Source organism: Hetaerina americana, unplaced genomic scaffold, assembly GCF_022747635.1.
Source record: "Hetaerina americana unplaced genomic scaffold, ioHetAmer1.1.p SCAF_53, whole genome shotgun sequence".
NCBI lineage: Eukaryota > Metazoa > Arthropoda > Insecta > Odonata > Calopterygidae > Hetaerina > Hetaerina americana.
The window spans coordinates 3,088,719-3,105,783 of NW_027287128.1; the positions used below are offsets into that span (position 1 = coordinate 3,088,719).

The 17,065-nt window shown below is 40.6% G+C and overlaps 1 protein-coding gene across 1 annotated transcript in view; it reads left to right on the forward strand.

Annotated features, from left to right (window-relative positions):
* The window catches only part of LOC139694718 (uncharacterized), a 371,117-nt gene that overhangs the window by 353,078 nt on the left and 974 nt on the right, over window positions 1-17,065 (forward strand). The gene's annotated exons all lie outside the window — the stretch shown is intronic.

Consider the following 17,065-nt stretch of genomic DNA (forward strand, 5'->3'; position numbering starts at 1 on the left):
TCGGCGAGAATTTTAGCTCTCAAAACAGGGGTGTCCGTGAAGAGTGTTGTGTGACTCGCAGATTACCCTCGTGATCGGAACTCCTTGTGATTTTTACGATGGCCTCCGTTTCGAATAATGTTATATCCTGTGAGAACGAATGCTTATTAATTCAAGGTGCTGCTAGTTGGTATATGGAAAACAATGACTTTGTTAAAAAAAACGCTGTTTAATACGCCCGTCGAGGATTTTTACGTTCAAGGGCTCTTAATCTGCAGAATTGTCCACGTGAAGCATAATGACGATACGGCGTTAGAACTGAAACGTGTGCATTTGGTGTCGTCCCGGTTTTAGGTATATACGGTTTATACGTTGTGTGAGTTTGTATTCATGCAAAGAGAAAGAGGGACGTCGATTACTGCAAAAAAAGGATTCACCTAGGTGCAATTATTGGCATTATTCCTCAGATATGTACGTTCGTCAGAATGTAAATCGTGGTCATGATCTGCGAATAGTCTTGCAATATTTTCATTACAGCTTGTTTTTCTTTCGGAATGTTGCCGTATCTACATTTGGCTTTTGAAATTCTATTATTTATCTAGGAGTATAAAATGGTCTCTGAAGAGATCGTCTGAAACGAAATCAAGAGAGTGAAACAGTACGAACTAATTAACATTAAGAGCTTGAAATAACCCATAATCTATAACGTATTAAGATATTAATTGATTCGAATTCCAACCTGTCCAGGAATTTCCTTTAGATAAATTATCCGGAGTTCTGCTATTAAAGAGGATAACCCCGTGGCCAATTGGCAATATTTGAAATATTCGAAAGACATTCATTAAACTTAAGACGAAAAAATCAATGAAGCTCGGATACCATATATATTAAACGTGATAAAAGGAGAAGTACCAAAAAATTGTGCTGATCGTACATGAAGAATTTATCTATCCGCACTCGAACTCCTTCAGAGCTCACTCTCTTTTTTTCATTTCAGACCCTCGAACAGAGACACAGATATTAGAAAAGGAAGCGGAGCATTTATAAGCGCCTGATTCTCTTGCATCACGCCTCTGCTTTAAGCACATCAAAATGAGAAGTCGAATTCAGAGCAGTCAAACACAGGTTCCCACTTGATCCAATTTCCACATCCGGAGGATTTCTCCGGGAAAAATATTTTAGCTAAGTTGATGGAAATCGCTCGATCCATCGGTGCACTTCAAAACAGGTGTTCCCAAAGCCCTCACGATATCAGACATTGGACCCGTCAAATCGGAAAACATTTCCTGAACAACCACTTCTAAAACTATTCTTGACTTTCAAATTATATGAATATACCGTTTTCCTTTTATCTCTAAGTATCTTACTTTCCCGAAAAGATCACCTATTCAAACTCAGCTCAAGTTCCCCAGGAGCCACGACTGAAATTCATAATGTTAAAGGCAGTTCAAGGAACAAAGTGACTAGTGAAAATGATAATAAGAAATGCTTTAAGTCCTTAAGTGAATATAAACAATGTCATTCCACCATTGAAATTTTATTTTGATTTTTGGGCATTCTACGTGTGGGAGTGTTACCTAACTTTCAGAAGCGATGTATTTTGGATGATTTTACGTAATTCCCGAGCTTAATCGAACATTGTATTGGTGATTTAAGCATTTCTCGGGTCACTGTAACGGAAAATTCGTAATAAAGACGTTTTTGTATCAACTGTATTGGAAAAAATTTTGAATGGTTAACTTATGGAAGGAATACCCACTAAGAGCGGAAATTATAGTAAAAATAAATTATTTTTCGGAATATTAATTTTCTCACTGAATATATATCATATGAAAATTCAAATGCCTGTCTCTTCAGCAAAGTACTTTTATTTTAACTTAACGTCCTCAGGGACCCTTGCGGTCCCACGGAAGTTTCAAAAGCATAATTCTTTGTACTTTCATTGTTTATCAATCCTAGACGTTCCACTATGGATTGACTGAACAGTCTTCTTAAAGGATTCATATCGGGAAAGACTTGGCACAAAGAGACGGTAAGAATTCTCTGTACAAACATGAAAAAACTTGGAGATGGTTAATTTCCAACTCATTTAAAACTCCACCTTTCATTGGTTCTGATGATGGAGAAACTGCTCAATACTTTGAAATCATGAAAATTGTACTTAAATAAATACTACGACGCCATTTTCCACTGCAATTGAACCAAGCTCTCCAAGCAAAATTCACCCACCGAGGTGGGATTTATCCAAGACTCGTTTCCTATTCATTTATTCTGCCGCATGCAAATTTTCCTGTCAAGGTGGTCCTCTAAAAAACTCCCTTTTCCTCATCGACCTTACAATATCGTATCATTTCTAAGGCAAATATAATGCAAAAAAGAAATAACCCCCGGAATAAAGTTAACTTGAATTAGACTTAGTCTTTTTGAAATGTTGAATTTCTACACCGAATTCTCCATCGGATCTACATGTTAAAAATACCTTGGCATTGCTTTTATCAGCCGCCCATCGTGTCGTTTAACCTCGATTATTAATGTGTATTACCCATTCACACTATCTATTTTGAATAACCTCATCACTTACCCATTTACTTTCAACAGGCATGTTATAATATCCTTTATAGCTACCAACCGATTTTTTATCAGGGACGTTGACCAATCCTGAAAATTTATCTGGAGAGAAGTTAACAAGCAACGGCACGTCATGATTGAACTAATACCAGTCAATTAAACTCCTGGCATTGAAGCGGATCAAAGCATTCCACATCTTTTCTGATCGCTTTAAATATGGGGAGGTAATTATTAGCATACTTACTTTCTGCTCACATACCTGATAAGTTCTTGCAAATTCATTTTAATTTTCCTAAAAAAGTAAGACATTATAAGAGCACACCGGAACTTAACGTCGGTTAGTTTTTATGCATCCTCATGGTAGAGAAAATTCATAGCATTCAGAAAAGCTCTACATCAAGGGCTCCCGAAGCTAAGGTGAAACCGACGCCAGTTTTATTTGCCGGATAATAACCCGGAATATCAGTTTTAAGGAAGCCCAAACGACCAGGGTAAATTAGCAAGACGAGAAGGGTGACTGATTATACTTTCAGTGACTCGAGCCGACATTGAAAGAGAGAAAGAAACACGCGTGATCACGCAAAGTAGGGAAGAAAGAGGAAAGGGCAGGGCAGAACCCTAATGCCCCTCTCTACGCTGAGAAGCAAGAAACCCACACCCAGTGAGACCGATCCCCGAATAATAAAAAAGCGAGCAGGTTCCCGAGTAAGGAGTTTGGCCGGGCGGGGGAGTTGTAAAGGGACGATGGGAGAGCGAATTGAAACGACCCGCCGCGCGGCCCCATTTTCGAAGTGAGGGTTCGGCGGTCGGGTGGAGAGAGAGATTGGAGAGTGTGGAGAGGGGGCTGCACACTCGCACGCGCGCGTGTAGGGGAGTTAATGGGATGTGGATATTGAGTGGAGCGCCCTTGTTCCATAAGCAGGGCTGGATGATGACGAGGACGATAGATTCGGCCACGCGCGGCTTCCCTCCCGAGGAATCGCCAAAGGTTTTTGCGAACACCGAGAAAACAATACTAGAAAGTAATAATTTGAAGAGAATATTGAAAAAAAAATTAGAACTGAACCGGATCACACTTGCGGTTCGATGAGAGATTTTCAGAATGATTTTCGGGGGATGTGCAAATCCTTTAAGCGGTCGTGAAATCGACGACATCCAAGTGCGTTGAGAAACCAAATCGTAAAGCGAATTTCTCTCTGCATTTCTAGACGACGATTTTGATCCTTCGTCAGTTGTATTTTTTCTAACCATTCCTTTGTTCATTTTGACACCTCTTTTCTGGTATAAAAAGTTCGTCGGATGTATCAACAAACATAAAAAGAGACAATCATGTAGATCTGGATAGCTTACGTCTTATTCTACATGAGCCACGGTTCATACGCGAACCAAATCCAAAGTCGCTGCTAAATCTGAGTTGGGCACTCGCTAAATTGAGTAATGAATTCTCCTGAAGGATCAAAGAATTTTTAGCCTGCATAAATATTTTGTTTCTAGGTATCGCCATAAATTAGACCCGGCGTGAGTTGTGCTGAATTCATTCGCCCGTGAAGGGTGCGACATCGAAGGAAAAACGCGACAGGATCGGTGTGTTGGGGGTGGAGATGCCTTGCCCCTCCCCCTTTTCCCACGCACCGTCCGAACACCTCAGTGGTGACCTTCTAAGCCTCCTTTCACCACCTCCCTCCTTCCCGGCGACTCCCCCACCAAGTCGTTTTTTCGATACTCTCACTATATTCCCCCCTCCACGAAACCTTCCCTTCCTCCTACCTTCCGACCTGGATGTTTTGTGAAGATAAATAAGAAAAGGGAAATAAAAAAATTGGATAAAAAAAGGAAAGAGGATTCCGCCTCAACTTATAAACCGGCCCGCCCGCCACGTGTCGAGTTTTTTTTTCCGGGAAAGATGAACGTCTCCCCAGCTAGGGGTCTTTGCGTGTAGGTGTGCGCTCGCGTTTTTGAACTCCCACGATCCCTCCCCGCAATGTTTTTCTCTCCCCTTCGTAAGGGGGAGAGACCTGCATGGGGAATCTTCGGTCTCTCTTCTGCATTACGGGCCCTCGAGTGGAAGGGCAAGAATTCTTGCGATTCCTGGATGAAAGCGTTTCCCCCGCAACCCTTACGCAGTCTCCTGTCCCCTTCACCCTTATTCTTCCGCCGCGGACCCTCATATCTCTTCCCGGGATTCCTTTGACTTCGCGAAACATCCCCGCAGCCCTCCTCTAACCTTTCCAACCCCGGGGGTGGTCACGACCCCTTTCCACCCTCCCCACCTGCCACGCATCCGACCCCTACCTCTCGCCCCCGCTTGCGACCCCCCAGTACCACGTGCCGATGGGGGTTGTCAAACTCAGCTTGTCTCGCCACTCCGAGACCTTTGTGCTCGAATAAATGTGGCTCAAAGGCAAATAAATTATTTACTGCGGTCCATTTAACTGGTAAAAGGATGAGGAAATATTGAAAAATATAGATCATCTGGATGTCTAACTTCTACAAACGGTATATTCAATATAAGCCACGCGACTTCCTCTTCATCATCCATCTTGGCATCCGACGGTGGCAACGGTGTTGTGGAATGCCGAGTCATTCATTTCAGTGCACGTAATCCAAATCTTAACTCTTTGATTCGTTTTTCATTATTAATTTAATTTTAACCTATATTATCAATTATAGATTTGATTTTGATGCATACAATTTTACTTATCGTTTATTAGGCTACTGTAAGTTTGCTATCTTACCCCAATATTTATTTGATATCTGGAGTCTAACGCCCTCGTGGAAACTAATTAATGTAGGCCGGTTTTCAGAAAATGATTTCTTCATTTTGTTATAAATCAATACTTGAGTAATTATTTTTATGCCGATTTGTTCTCCTCCTTCCTGAAAGAAACATTTCATTCGCCCTTGGTCTACAAGAAAAGGTCAGTGATTGAGAATGATACATGTAAGAAGTTAAAGTCAAACAGTTTCCCCATGAGGAGCGTATGAATACGACTATTATTTATTTGAATAGGACTAGAATTATATTTATTAAAAATATGACTATAGTCCTGAGACAAAAATGCCGCCTGAATGAATTCGAATTTAAGCGATTAAATTAAAGCATTAACAAACTTTCAAAATCAAATGATTTAGTTAGATATTAAAACTGAGCTTCATTGTAAAAAAGAAAACCATGAGAAAATATTTTTTTTAGGATAATAAACTAAATAAGAATATTTCGGTCAATCAATCATCTTGTTCAGCGAGGGTATGTATTTTAGGTCTGTATTAAAAAGGAGTAGACTTGGAGAAGTTAAAGGTTAAGTTATGAGCAATTAACTTCAAGCCTTGCCTGAGCCAAGACTTCTTCTCGAAGTTCCCCTTTTTAATAAATACTTTGTCACAATTCACCAGCTCACGGAAGGTAATCTGTTAACAAAAAACTAGTGTTTGAACGATTCTGTCAAAAAAATATTGTCTCGCGATATTATTCCTGAAGAGTAACTTTCAAACCCAATGAAGAGTGGATCGAATCTCGGATGGAGCCCCGGGCGAGGGTCATCGGGAAAAGCGGGCGGCGGCGCATCCCCACCCACGCGGGCCAGGACAGGGCGGGAACGGAGCAAGGGTTTGGCGCACCTGCTCCGTCCAAACCCTCTCTGCCTCCTCCCTGCACCCCGGAGGAAAGAGAGACCCGGGAAGCGAGTGGAGAGCATCCTACGACACGCCTCCGCCCAAGAAACCTCCGCCATACCAAATTCCTTTCTCATCCTCCAACTAGCAAACACCAGACGTCGATCCACCCACGGTTCGCGTATAAGTCTCGCCCTTTCCGAAACGCGCCCTTTTATCCTCCCTCCCTTCACCTCTTACGTCTCATTTATTTCTTTTTTTTTCTCCTCTCCCTCTGTTACATTTCATTCCACTCAAATACAAACCCCCTCCGCCCACCGCCGCCCCATCGTATTTTCTTCCCCGCTCCGAAAAACACGTGGCCTTCACTCCATGACTCGTGGTTTTATTTTCCGGCTGACGAAACTCGCTCACTCCTCAAATGTCCTCAGCCATCCCTCGCTCTCGACCCCTCGTCCCCATTCGCGATCTTCCCAAACCCACTCCCATCCCTATTCCATGAATGCCAAGTGCCCTTCTGCTACCTGACACTTCCACCATATTTTCTCCAACGCCGATTCTCCTCCACCAAGTCGATATCCACGTGGGGCGGAAACCGGGAACAATATTGATGATAAATTGTCTCATCAGTTCCGAGGGAAGGAAAGGGAAATAATAAGTACTAAGACGCGTAGTTATTCACTTCCTATATGACTGTTTTGCCGCATCCGAGCAGGGTACTGTTTCTTTTATCTTTCGTTCGCCGTCGACCGTGGCCCGCGTGCGAGAACAAAAATGTGACGTCAGAACCGCCATCACAATTATTACAGTGATGTGGGGGAAGGGGAGAACGAGGTTGAGTGGATGGGGGAAGGCAATTTGGAAAGTGCAGGTCACGACACTTTTCCCGGGTGGAAGAAAGACGCAAGGAAGTTAGCCGTCGAAGAAGAAAATTGGCGCGGCAGGGCAAGGAAGTTTTGGGGGACAGCAAAATCACGGTGGTCCTCAGATTTGACTCTGCGGTATCCACCGCCCGGATCACGTGCCGTTGATCCCCACCCCATCTACCTCGCCTCCCGTTACCTCGAGACCTTTGAGTGAAATACTTAAAGCGGGCGCAAAGGAAGGTAGCAGCGTGAGAAAACCCATGCAGTCGCGGAGGCAGTGACCGTTCCAGTTTCGCATCGATGACTTTTGCGTCTGCGCGCAAAAATGAAGATAAACCATCTCGACAAACGAGACGTCCCGCCCAGCGGATTAAATTCCAACAGGATTTTTTTCCTCCCTGTATCAATCACTGCCCGGTCTTTTAATCTATTTTGGTACTCTGTTTTCGTCAAGTATTTTTTCGTCTCGTATACTCTGTGCTTTTTGGCTGGAGGAACAAATCACCCTTTGGACAGGAGAGATTTTCGGGAGGAATAGGACAGGAATGGACGCAGTTTCGCCACTCGGAGCCCATATTTCGTCGAATAGATGGTTCATCGCAACGAGGATATCGCCCGCATCGGGTCGCGCTCTCATCCGCGCCCCGCGGCGCGTCTCGTTTCCTTCCCTCCACCACGGAGCATGTCTCTGGGAGACGGTGTCACCGCCCTTCCACCCGAACCCTCCGTCTAACTCCACTCCCGGGGTAATTTGTCCTACATTCCTCGCCGTTCCATCCGACTTCTCAACGTCGAGAGCCCGTCCAATTCCCCCTTCCCACCATGAGCAAAGGAGTTCGCGGAGAAAAGAAAGTGGGAGGGTAAGAGAAGAAAGATTTCGTGGCGGGCACGGAGAGGGGTGCCAGGGGAAGGGCGGGGGATGTGGAAGGCTTTTGGAGGAGGCGCATCATTTGGACAGCTAGCATATCCTCGAGGAAAATTAAGTCCCCTCAATCTTACCGCGTGCACCCTTTCCATCTCAACCTACCCTCCCCCACCCCCCCAACAAATCCCACCATCATCGTCAGTAGCCCCTCTCTCTTTTTCTCTCTTCCCCTAATTATTATTATTATCTTCCTCTTCCCTCCCAACGGGTGTCACATGACCCTCGACCTCCTTTAACCCCGTCCTCGGCTCATACACGAACGCAAAGCCCTCCCCGGAGCCCACGCCTCATCCCCCTCTCCTCTTTACCTCCTCACCGTTCCCACTCCTGTTCACCCGCCCCCAGACATCATCTCGCGGAGGGATGCATCTCTTTTTTCTTCCGTGCAAAGACATCCGTCACCGTCTTCAGGAGAGTCCTTCCTTGCCTTCTGTTATGCGACCCACCCCCTGTACGTCTATAGCCCTGGCGGCGTCCCTCTCCCCATATCTCTCCCGCTTTCTGTGTGCAAAGGACGCCCGCGCGCACGAAACGGGGCTCTTCGTACTTCGGTGGAAAGTGGCGGACAATGTTTCACGAGCTACCATCGCCACTGTCGACCTCGGGAGTCATGTCAAATCGGGAATGGTCTCGTTTTTTAATGGTTCACGAAGAGAAAATACGGCGAGGTGAGTTTCTCTTGAAGGACGAATGAGGAATTCATCTCCCCGGGTGGCCGTCTCTCTCAGGTTGCGAGATTCTCTAGGCGTTAGGAGTCAACTGTCGATCCGTGCGGTCTGCCTCTGTCACCATGGCGTACTCCCCCGTGCTTTGTTTGCGCAGGTGTTCCAGTGGTGACATTAGGGGTGGGTAATCCCTGCCGCTTCTGCTCCCGCTCTATACTCTGGCCTTGGGAGCGGAGAGCTCACTAGCGAGACCCTCATCTAACGTGACATTCTGATGTGCTCCTATACTACAGAGGGGTTTTCTTCACCTACTTTGCTCCCTCTCTCTTGGATTTTGCTCAACGTTCACAATTACTTTAGTGCTCTCCTTGTCCAATTATTCACCTCATGTACATCCAATTATTGGCCTAAAGCGAGATCTAGTTTATTCTATTCTCGTAAACACGAAGTACTTTGTCAATCTTTGTTAAACGATTAATTTTGGTGCTATTTTCTATATATATATATATATATATATATATATATATATATATATATATATATATATATATATATATATGTATATATATATATATATGTATATATATATATATATATATGTGTATATATATATATGTATATATATATATATATATATATATATGCAGATTTAAATATGCATGTATAAATAAGGTGGCTCAGCTACTTAAACTTTCAAATTTCGTCTTTCTCTTTTTTTCTTCTTTTCACATATGTGCCATTATTTTTTCTAAATCATGGAAGCGAGCCTTTCCATACATATATATGCGTTTATATTTTTAAATAAGCGTATATGTATATACGCTTATTTACAAATATAAACGCATTCACATAAACACTTTCATATATTTCCTCTACAAAACGAGAAATTCATTGCGGACCAAGTGATCAAGAGTGCGGACCAAGAGTGAGGGAAGAGAGCGTGGGACGCTTTGAATGTTTGTCTTCCCGTCCCTTCCCCTAGCCTCCCTCCCGTCCACCATGAACCTTTCCCCATTTTCTCTCCACCTTCACTCTCGCCCCACTTCCCATGCGAAAGCCGCTTCTCCGGGTTTCTCCACGAAGCCAATCACCCCCGCTCCCGGCCCGCAATCGCTCTATGTCAGAGTCCCCGAAACCGAGGGTCGCGAGCGGTCCCCGCTTCTCCCTCGCCTTCCTCCCGCCGACCCTGCCTCTCACCCTCCCTCTGCCACTCGAACATTCTCGGAAGGTCTCGGTGACCGAATACCCGGAAGGAAGAGCCTTCTGACGGGTTTTGCCAGGGAAACACCGACACCGCGTCACTCACGTGTTCGGTAGAAATGATTCATGGCTCCATGCATCCCAGGTTCCAGTGTATCCGTGTCAGCCATGTCACCGATCCAACGTTGAGGAAAAAAGTCGTCCGATCCTGTGTTCAGTGCCAGTTGATGGTGTCATTGTTCATTGCTGGAAGCTGCAAGATGTTTTATCGTCAGGGGATGCCTGATAAATATATATATATATATATATATATATATATATATATATGAAATATATATAATTTTATTCCTTCTAAAACTTCCTCTCTTCGTGAATCAATATTTTGATTCCAAAGTCCTTGGTTTATTTACACTTAAATTATTCTTGAAATAAACTTTATGTTCGTTGCATATGCCCTCTTATTTGTTGTATCTGCTTTTCAAACTTCTACATATAGGACTATCCGGAAGCTTTTGCTCTCTTTTATCTACTTATCTCTACTTTGACGGAATTCTTTCGGTAATTTGGATAATTATCTCGCCATTTGGTGCTATTTTGGGTTTCAAAATTACAACCAAATCGATTCTCTTGTTGTGAACGTTTGCCTGCCATTTTTGAGAGAGAAGAATATATAGGAATCTCGCAGGGAGACCATGCGATAGCTTCGTTTAGATAAACACGATATCAAGCTACGCTATACCCGGTGATAGAAGCAGTGACAGTAACACAGCCTTAAATGTGTAGCAAATGTGGGAATGCTTGTTACTTGGAATTCAATCCATAACCGCCATTGAGATTAAACCCATGCAATTGTCTCGAAAAATTATGCAACCATGAAAGTAGCCAGAGGTCTTGCGCGGGCCTTTGTAATGCTTTTGGAGATTTTTTTTAGTGGAAATATTTTGTCAAAATTTCCGAGGTCGCTCAATAAATACAAGTATTTAAACTTGAATTCAATTTTAGTTGATTTGGTCGCCACTGATACAGAAAATACTACGTGAGTAATCGCTTCGATAAAATGATTCGTTCGACAGAAATTATTTCGTACACCCTCATCTCACCCCCCATCGGGCCAAGACCTTTGTTGGGGGGGTGGAGAGGGGCCAATTGGGCGTTGTGTTTCCTTGGCGTGTCCCACTATTTCCGTTCCCGTTTCCCTCTCCACCCCAGTTTGGCCATATCCCCCCCATTTCGCTTCTTCTCCTTCAATGTATCTCCATCTCCGTCCCTCCCTAGCTCCTCTCCTTGCCCCTGCTCCTTCCGCCTCCCACCCCGCCACCGCCAAACCTGGTGCTTCGCATTCCCGTGTCCACCTTTTCGTGACGGGCCCTCCCGCATCCCACCTCCGCCCCCCCCCTCTCGCCGTCGGCGGCCTAGTCGCCGTCCAAACAACTATCCCTTCTGCCGTCCACCCTCACGCCACCCACAAAAACCCTATAATTGATTCTCGGAAAAATGAACTGGGTATTTATTTATGTGTTTTTATTTTCACCTATAAAAAGGAAGGGGAGAGTTAAAAAAAATACTCTTTCTGGAGCCTGGAACAAGGCCGTCGCTGTCGAAACCTTTCGGTTTCTGTTCGCGACCATATTTATATCCACTTCCCCATCCTTAATCTCATGGAAAGTGCTTAAAAGCCGAGTGGATTTATCAGATTTCGACACCTCAGGCAAACCTGCACGAATTCGGCTCAGGTCGGGGAATTGCTTTGACGGTCGACTGTCCGACCTAGGTGGAGTGTTGGGGATTATTTTCCCTAAATGCCCTAGACAAATACAATTTAAATATTTACTTATGCGTATGAAATCGTTAAAGCTACCTCATCACAATTCATTACATGTTCGATCGTTGAATTTAATATCAAATATTCAAACATTCACCTTTTCCGCACTACTTCTATTTTAATTTGTACGATTCGGGTTTTTTTGCGATGCAACATCAACTTCCAATTATGTTGCGTCGTACCGAAATCCGGGTCGTGCAAAATTAAAGGAAGCACTGAGGAAAACTGATTAATTTGCTTCTTTAACATTTATAAATTCCACCGAATAACGTCCGATACTATTAATTTGATTAGATATCACTTCAGCAGATGTGAAAAGGAAACGTCGTCTGCTGAAAATTGGGATTTAGTTTTGTCCAGGATTGTTTTTAAGATAATATCATTCTGAAATTAAGCCTATAGGTGAAATTTGATTCTTGGAGATATTAAAACATTAACAATTTGTTTCTATCACCTTCTTATTTGCACTTTCATTAAGATAAAGATTAACTGTTGATTATATCCTTCAAAAAAGCGAAAAGTATTTTTAATGTGGCTTGGAAAAAATGCAATTTTACGGAAATTCAGCTCCGGCATGTTAGATTCCGGCTTCCAAATTTACTCATATATTTAGCTTTTTTTATCTATCTTACACTTAATGGCCCTTGGTATATCAGCGTGCTGATATTGATGACAAGGTATTGAGCTACAAAAATCAAAATTAATATTAAATCACTTCCCGAGTGAGACGGAAGTGAGAACAGTAGGGAGAGGTCAGATATTTGGCCTACTCAAACGGCGCATTGCGTTCATCACCACCGTACCGCGTATTCATCCACACTATAAAATTTTGTGGGAAGCCCATGACACATTTTATATCCTTAGAGTACAGTTTATACAATACGGTAATAAATAATCCTCTACGGAACGCTTTACCACAGATTTCTCTCTTTGAACACCCATTCGTTGACTTTGAAGCACTCTTCTCTTCAGTAAACTTCTGAACATCTGCCGCATAAAGTTAGAGGATAAACTTTCAAGTCAAACATCAATCTCTTGTTTCCCCGCTGTGCCTTGACACGAGCCCCCCTTCATTCTCAACAGTCCCAATTAGTTAGCGACAAAGGTGGATGAGGGGGTAGAGTTTAGTGATATGTCAGCAAACTTTTTCAAAAAATAGTAATGGAATGCTTTATTATCAGTAGACTATGCAACTTCCGCTCAGTTAAGTTGTTTTTTCCCAACAATCCTTGTCTGCTTTTATTTTCCGTCAGTTAAAATCCATCAAATTTCATAATCTCGATAATGCCTGAATACTTTAAATATGCATGTGCATAGCTATTTTTAAAACTATTAAACGGATAGGCATATTATTATTTTTGATGATGCACGACTTCATGGAATATTTCGACTCCAGAGCCGACGAAATTAATTATTCCGTTCGTAATTATTTTTTACGTTCTCTCCGTGAATAGAAATTAGTCCAAATACTTAACGCCTGGCGTGTAGACAACCCTCCACATATGAATGTATTTGCGGAGTTGCATAGCTACCCTACCGTTTCGTCTCCCTCCCGCTTTGAGCGGCATGGAGTGCCTAAACACAAATGTTTCCGAAAACAAATTAAAATTTCAGTTCCAGTTTTTCACCGGTTTCAAATTATTTTTCGGAGAATAATATGATTAAAGTTGCTAAAATAGCATAAGTTATTCCCAATCCTAATTTTTGAATAGCGTCCTGCTTAGTACTAACCGAGAAAGTTCATTTTAATGGAATCCTCGATTCTATTCTCTCCATATTAGTGCTAATTGGATAGCGGTTTCCCGCCATATGTTTTCTGCAGTGTGTGTTCACACTATACAACCATTTTTGAATCATAATGGCCTAGAAATAAGTACACAAGAGCTCTCCCCTTTCGTAAATCACACCGTGCAAATCAAACCACACCCCGTCTATCTCATGGCCAGCCAGAACTACTACACTCCGGCTTGAGTCTGTATCCTCGTTAAACTAAGAGAAAGAAAGAAAAGAGTTATGCTTTTGATGATGTCTCCTCCTTACAATTAAGGTCTTCATTCTTAGTCGCTCGAAATACAAAATTATTTCGCCGCGAATCTTTCGCCCACTGCTTTATGCTGACGTGTGGCGCAAGACGACACAATTATTTTGTCATGAAGTCACGGAAGTTGCGCACTTTCTCATTTTTATAATTAAAATTTCGCTGTTTTACTGAGCGCCTTCAAATCATGAAAATTCAGTAGGAGTCTAAGGAAGAGTTCACGGAATTTTTAAATAACGAAATTTTGCTACAACTGTCATAGGTTATTCACTATTCGTTGCTCTAGTTAAGCCCATGGCGCTCTTTTCGTAGGATTTCACAATTATTCATTTAAATAAGTCAATTATTACGTATGTTCTCAATAGTTAATTAAATCATGTCAGTGTAAATGATGAATCAATTTTAATAAATTTTTACTCGTGAAATCGCTTCTTAAAGACTTATAATCCATTCTTATTCTAACCCAGGTCGTTCAAGAGTTGTAAATTACGCTTTACATAATGGTAATATGAAGAATCTTGTGTGAAATATTCTAATGACAATGTTTGAAGTTCATTGATATGATTCAGTAAATCTTGTTAGTTTCATAGAAATTATCAGTGCGAATATGCTCCATTTGCATTATGTGGTGCCATGTCCCGTGGGGATACTTCCTCAAATATATAGAACCATTTATCATGAAGGCTTAATAGGCTCCCATATTTAACTTATTTGTGCATTCAGTAAATGTTTACTCTTTTAAACAGAAAGTAAAAAGGCTTATCATGTAGTAATATTGTTCAATATATTCAGTAATCCTTTAATATTCCTGTTACACTCTTCAGATGATGGAAATCTCAGGAAAAACTCACATTTAGGCCAGTTGTCTTAGAATCAATGAAGTCCTATACATTTACCCATTCAATTAGCTGAAGTAAATGAAAAGTAAGTCATTCGCATTAGAATGCCTGCATTAGAATTTAACTCCTAACACATGAGAAAATTCCGATGGGACTTAGCCAGCCACCTTCTTCCATGTATATTTTTACACAGAATGATGACTTTTTTACCTACTTTAATTAACTATCTTCATGCTTTTCATGATTTAATTTAAAAGTAATTACTTTTATAAGAGTTGTGAAATCATAAGTTTTTCATATACAAATGTATGATAACATAAACGTTTCTGGGGTTTAAATAAAGTTTGCTGTAACAGGAATAAAATTCCAAGTGGGTGAGAATTTTGTTGCATTGTGAATAATTAATTATACCAATTACGAATGAAACATATTGGCTTAGGCATTAGAAGAAAGAGGGAAATATGCTTCAAAGAAGAATACAAGTTTGGTACTGAACTTAACATACCCTGCTTTCACATGCATCATGCTATTTTGAGTTTCAAAAATTATGTTTCTCTTTCATATTAGTCGGATATTTTGCATAAGTAGGGGTGGAAAAGTTTGCAGAGATTCCTGTTAACTTAATTCATATTTGTGCTTAAACCTGATATGTTAAAGCTAACAAATAACTAGGATCAATTTTTACACTTCTGGAATTATGATATCATTATAATTATTGATTATTTCTCCTGGGGACATAGTTAATTTAAACAACATGATAATTTACTTATATTTTCAAATCTCTCTCACACACACACATTCATGACTGCTCTTCTCTCAGACAGGAAGTGATGAGTTAGTGAATTAAATGAGTGAAAAAAATTTATTATTTTTAATCGCCAGGCTATTCTTAATAACAACAATATTAGCTGAAAGTAATACTTACCTCTAAGAACTAAAAATTATACTAATTCCAACCATGCAAATATCATTGATAAACCTATTTTGCCCAATGTGAGCGACAAAAGCTGAAAAACAAGAAAAATATGCACGTGTATATAATTGATGTAATATAATCATTAATTCATAATTTATTATTATCTCTTGAGTTATCAATTTATTGACAAATATTTGTTTTAGCGATACAAATTTTATTATGCATTAGCTACGGGGACAAACATAAAGTAATTGAGCCACTATTACTAATACTTTCACTCTTTAGCCTTTAATGGGCACTTTCTTGGGACCATTCAGCTTAACCATTAACCCTGCATGACTAGTCTTTGCTGTCTGAATGACTTCTCAATTTGATTACACATATAAGCAAGATAGGCCTGTGATAAAGCTGCAGGAATTTATTTTGGAAATTTAGGGTAATAAGGATTCCAAGTGAGCATCTTGCAATGAATATATATTATTTTCTTCATGGGATTTTTTCCATAGATTTTCAGTCAGTGCTCTTGTAAAGCGTTGCGGAAAAGTATCCCGTAAATACTCACAATTTGGAAAACCACATTTTTATCAAGCATGAGACAAGCTTATTCTTAAATTCTTCATTATAGCATAACTTAATGGTTTTTCATGCTTGTATTAATCCATTAGCTTATTTTTACAAGAAATGTGATTTATAATAAAATACATGAATTTGGCCTAATGTAATAGTTATGTTATACCTGTTATTTCTTAGCTAAATTTAAGGAATTGTTAGTAGTTTTGTTAAAATTTTAAACCTACTTTGGTAAACATAAATGTTTAACTATCAAAGACTCATGAAGTAATCATGGAATATGTTGTAAAGTTGCTGAAAGAAGTTTGATATATTAAGAAATGAGTAACTCTCAGTTGTTGGAAAGACAATATATAAAGTGTTAATCATGTTTTCTGCACAAATATGCCCATTTGTCAGTCTCCACTATGTGCCTATGGTTTTCCATAATGATATGATTAATAGAAACGTCTGTGAAGCTTTAAAACTGACTGAAGTCATGAAAATGACCTGAGAGTAAAGGCAGGATATTAATCAGAACTAGCCTTACCATTGAAAAAGCACCCTCATCGCACAAAAATGTGAATAATACAATGAATTGTTACAAGTATTTTAAGCTGTGAGTTTAGCGCAATATTGTGATTTGTGAATGATGCTGGAAACCCTCAGAGCTTTTGTATGATAGAGACATGTTTACTTTATGTGAGTATGTATGTACACTACTCAAGTTTTGACTTTTACATATCTGGAAATATGAACAATGACAATAGTGAAATAAGACTATAAATATAGAGTGGAATGTGAGTTGGCTATGAACTAATATTCTTCTGAGTTTTCAATTGAGGGTAATAGTGCATTTTGGTTTTTGCGACTTCAAATGTACAATTTAATAGAATCATAATTTAATTATAAATGCTACTGTTTAAATTTCAATAAATTTGTAAACAATCTTCACCCTCCCAAATATCAATAATGCGAAAATAATAATAGGCAGAAAAGTACTGTATTTGAAGCAAAGTTGAACACAGAAAATTGGGAGATTGGGGAAACATTAAGGTAATCTCATGAAATGGCCCTTGAAGAAAC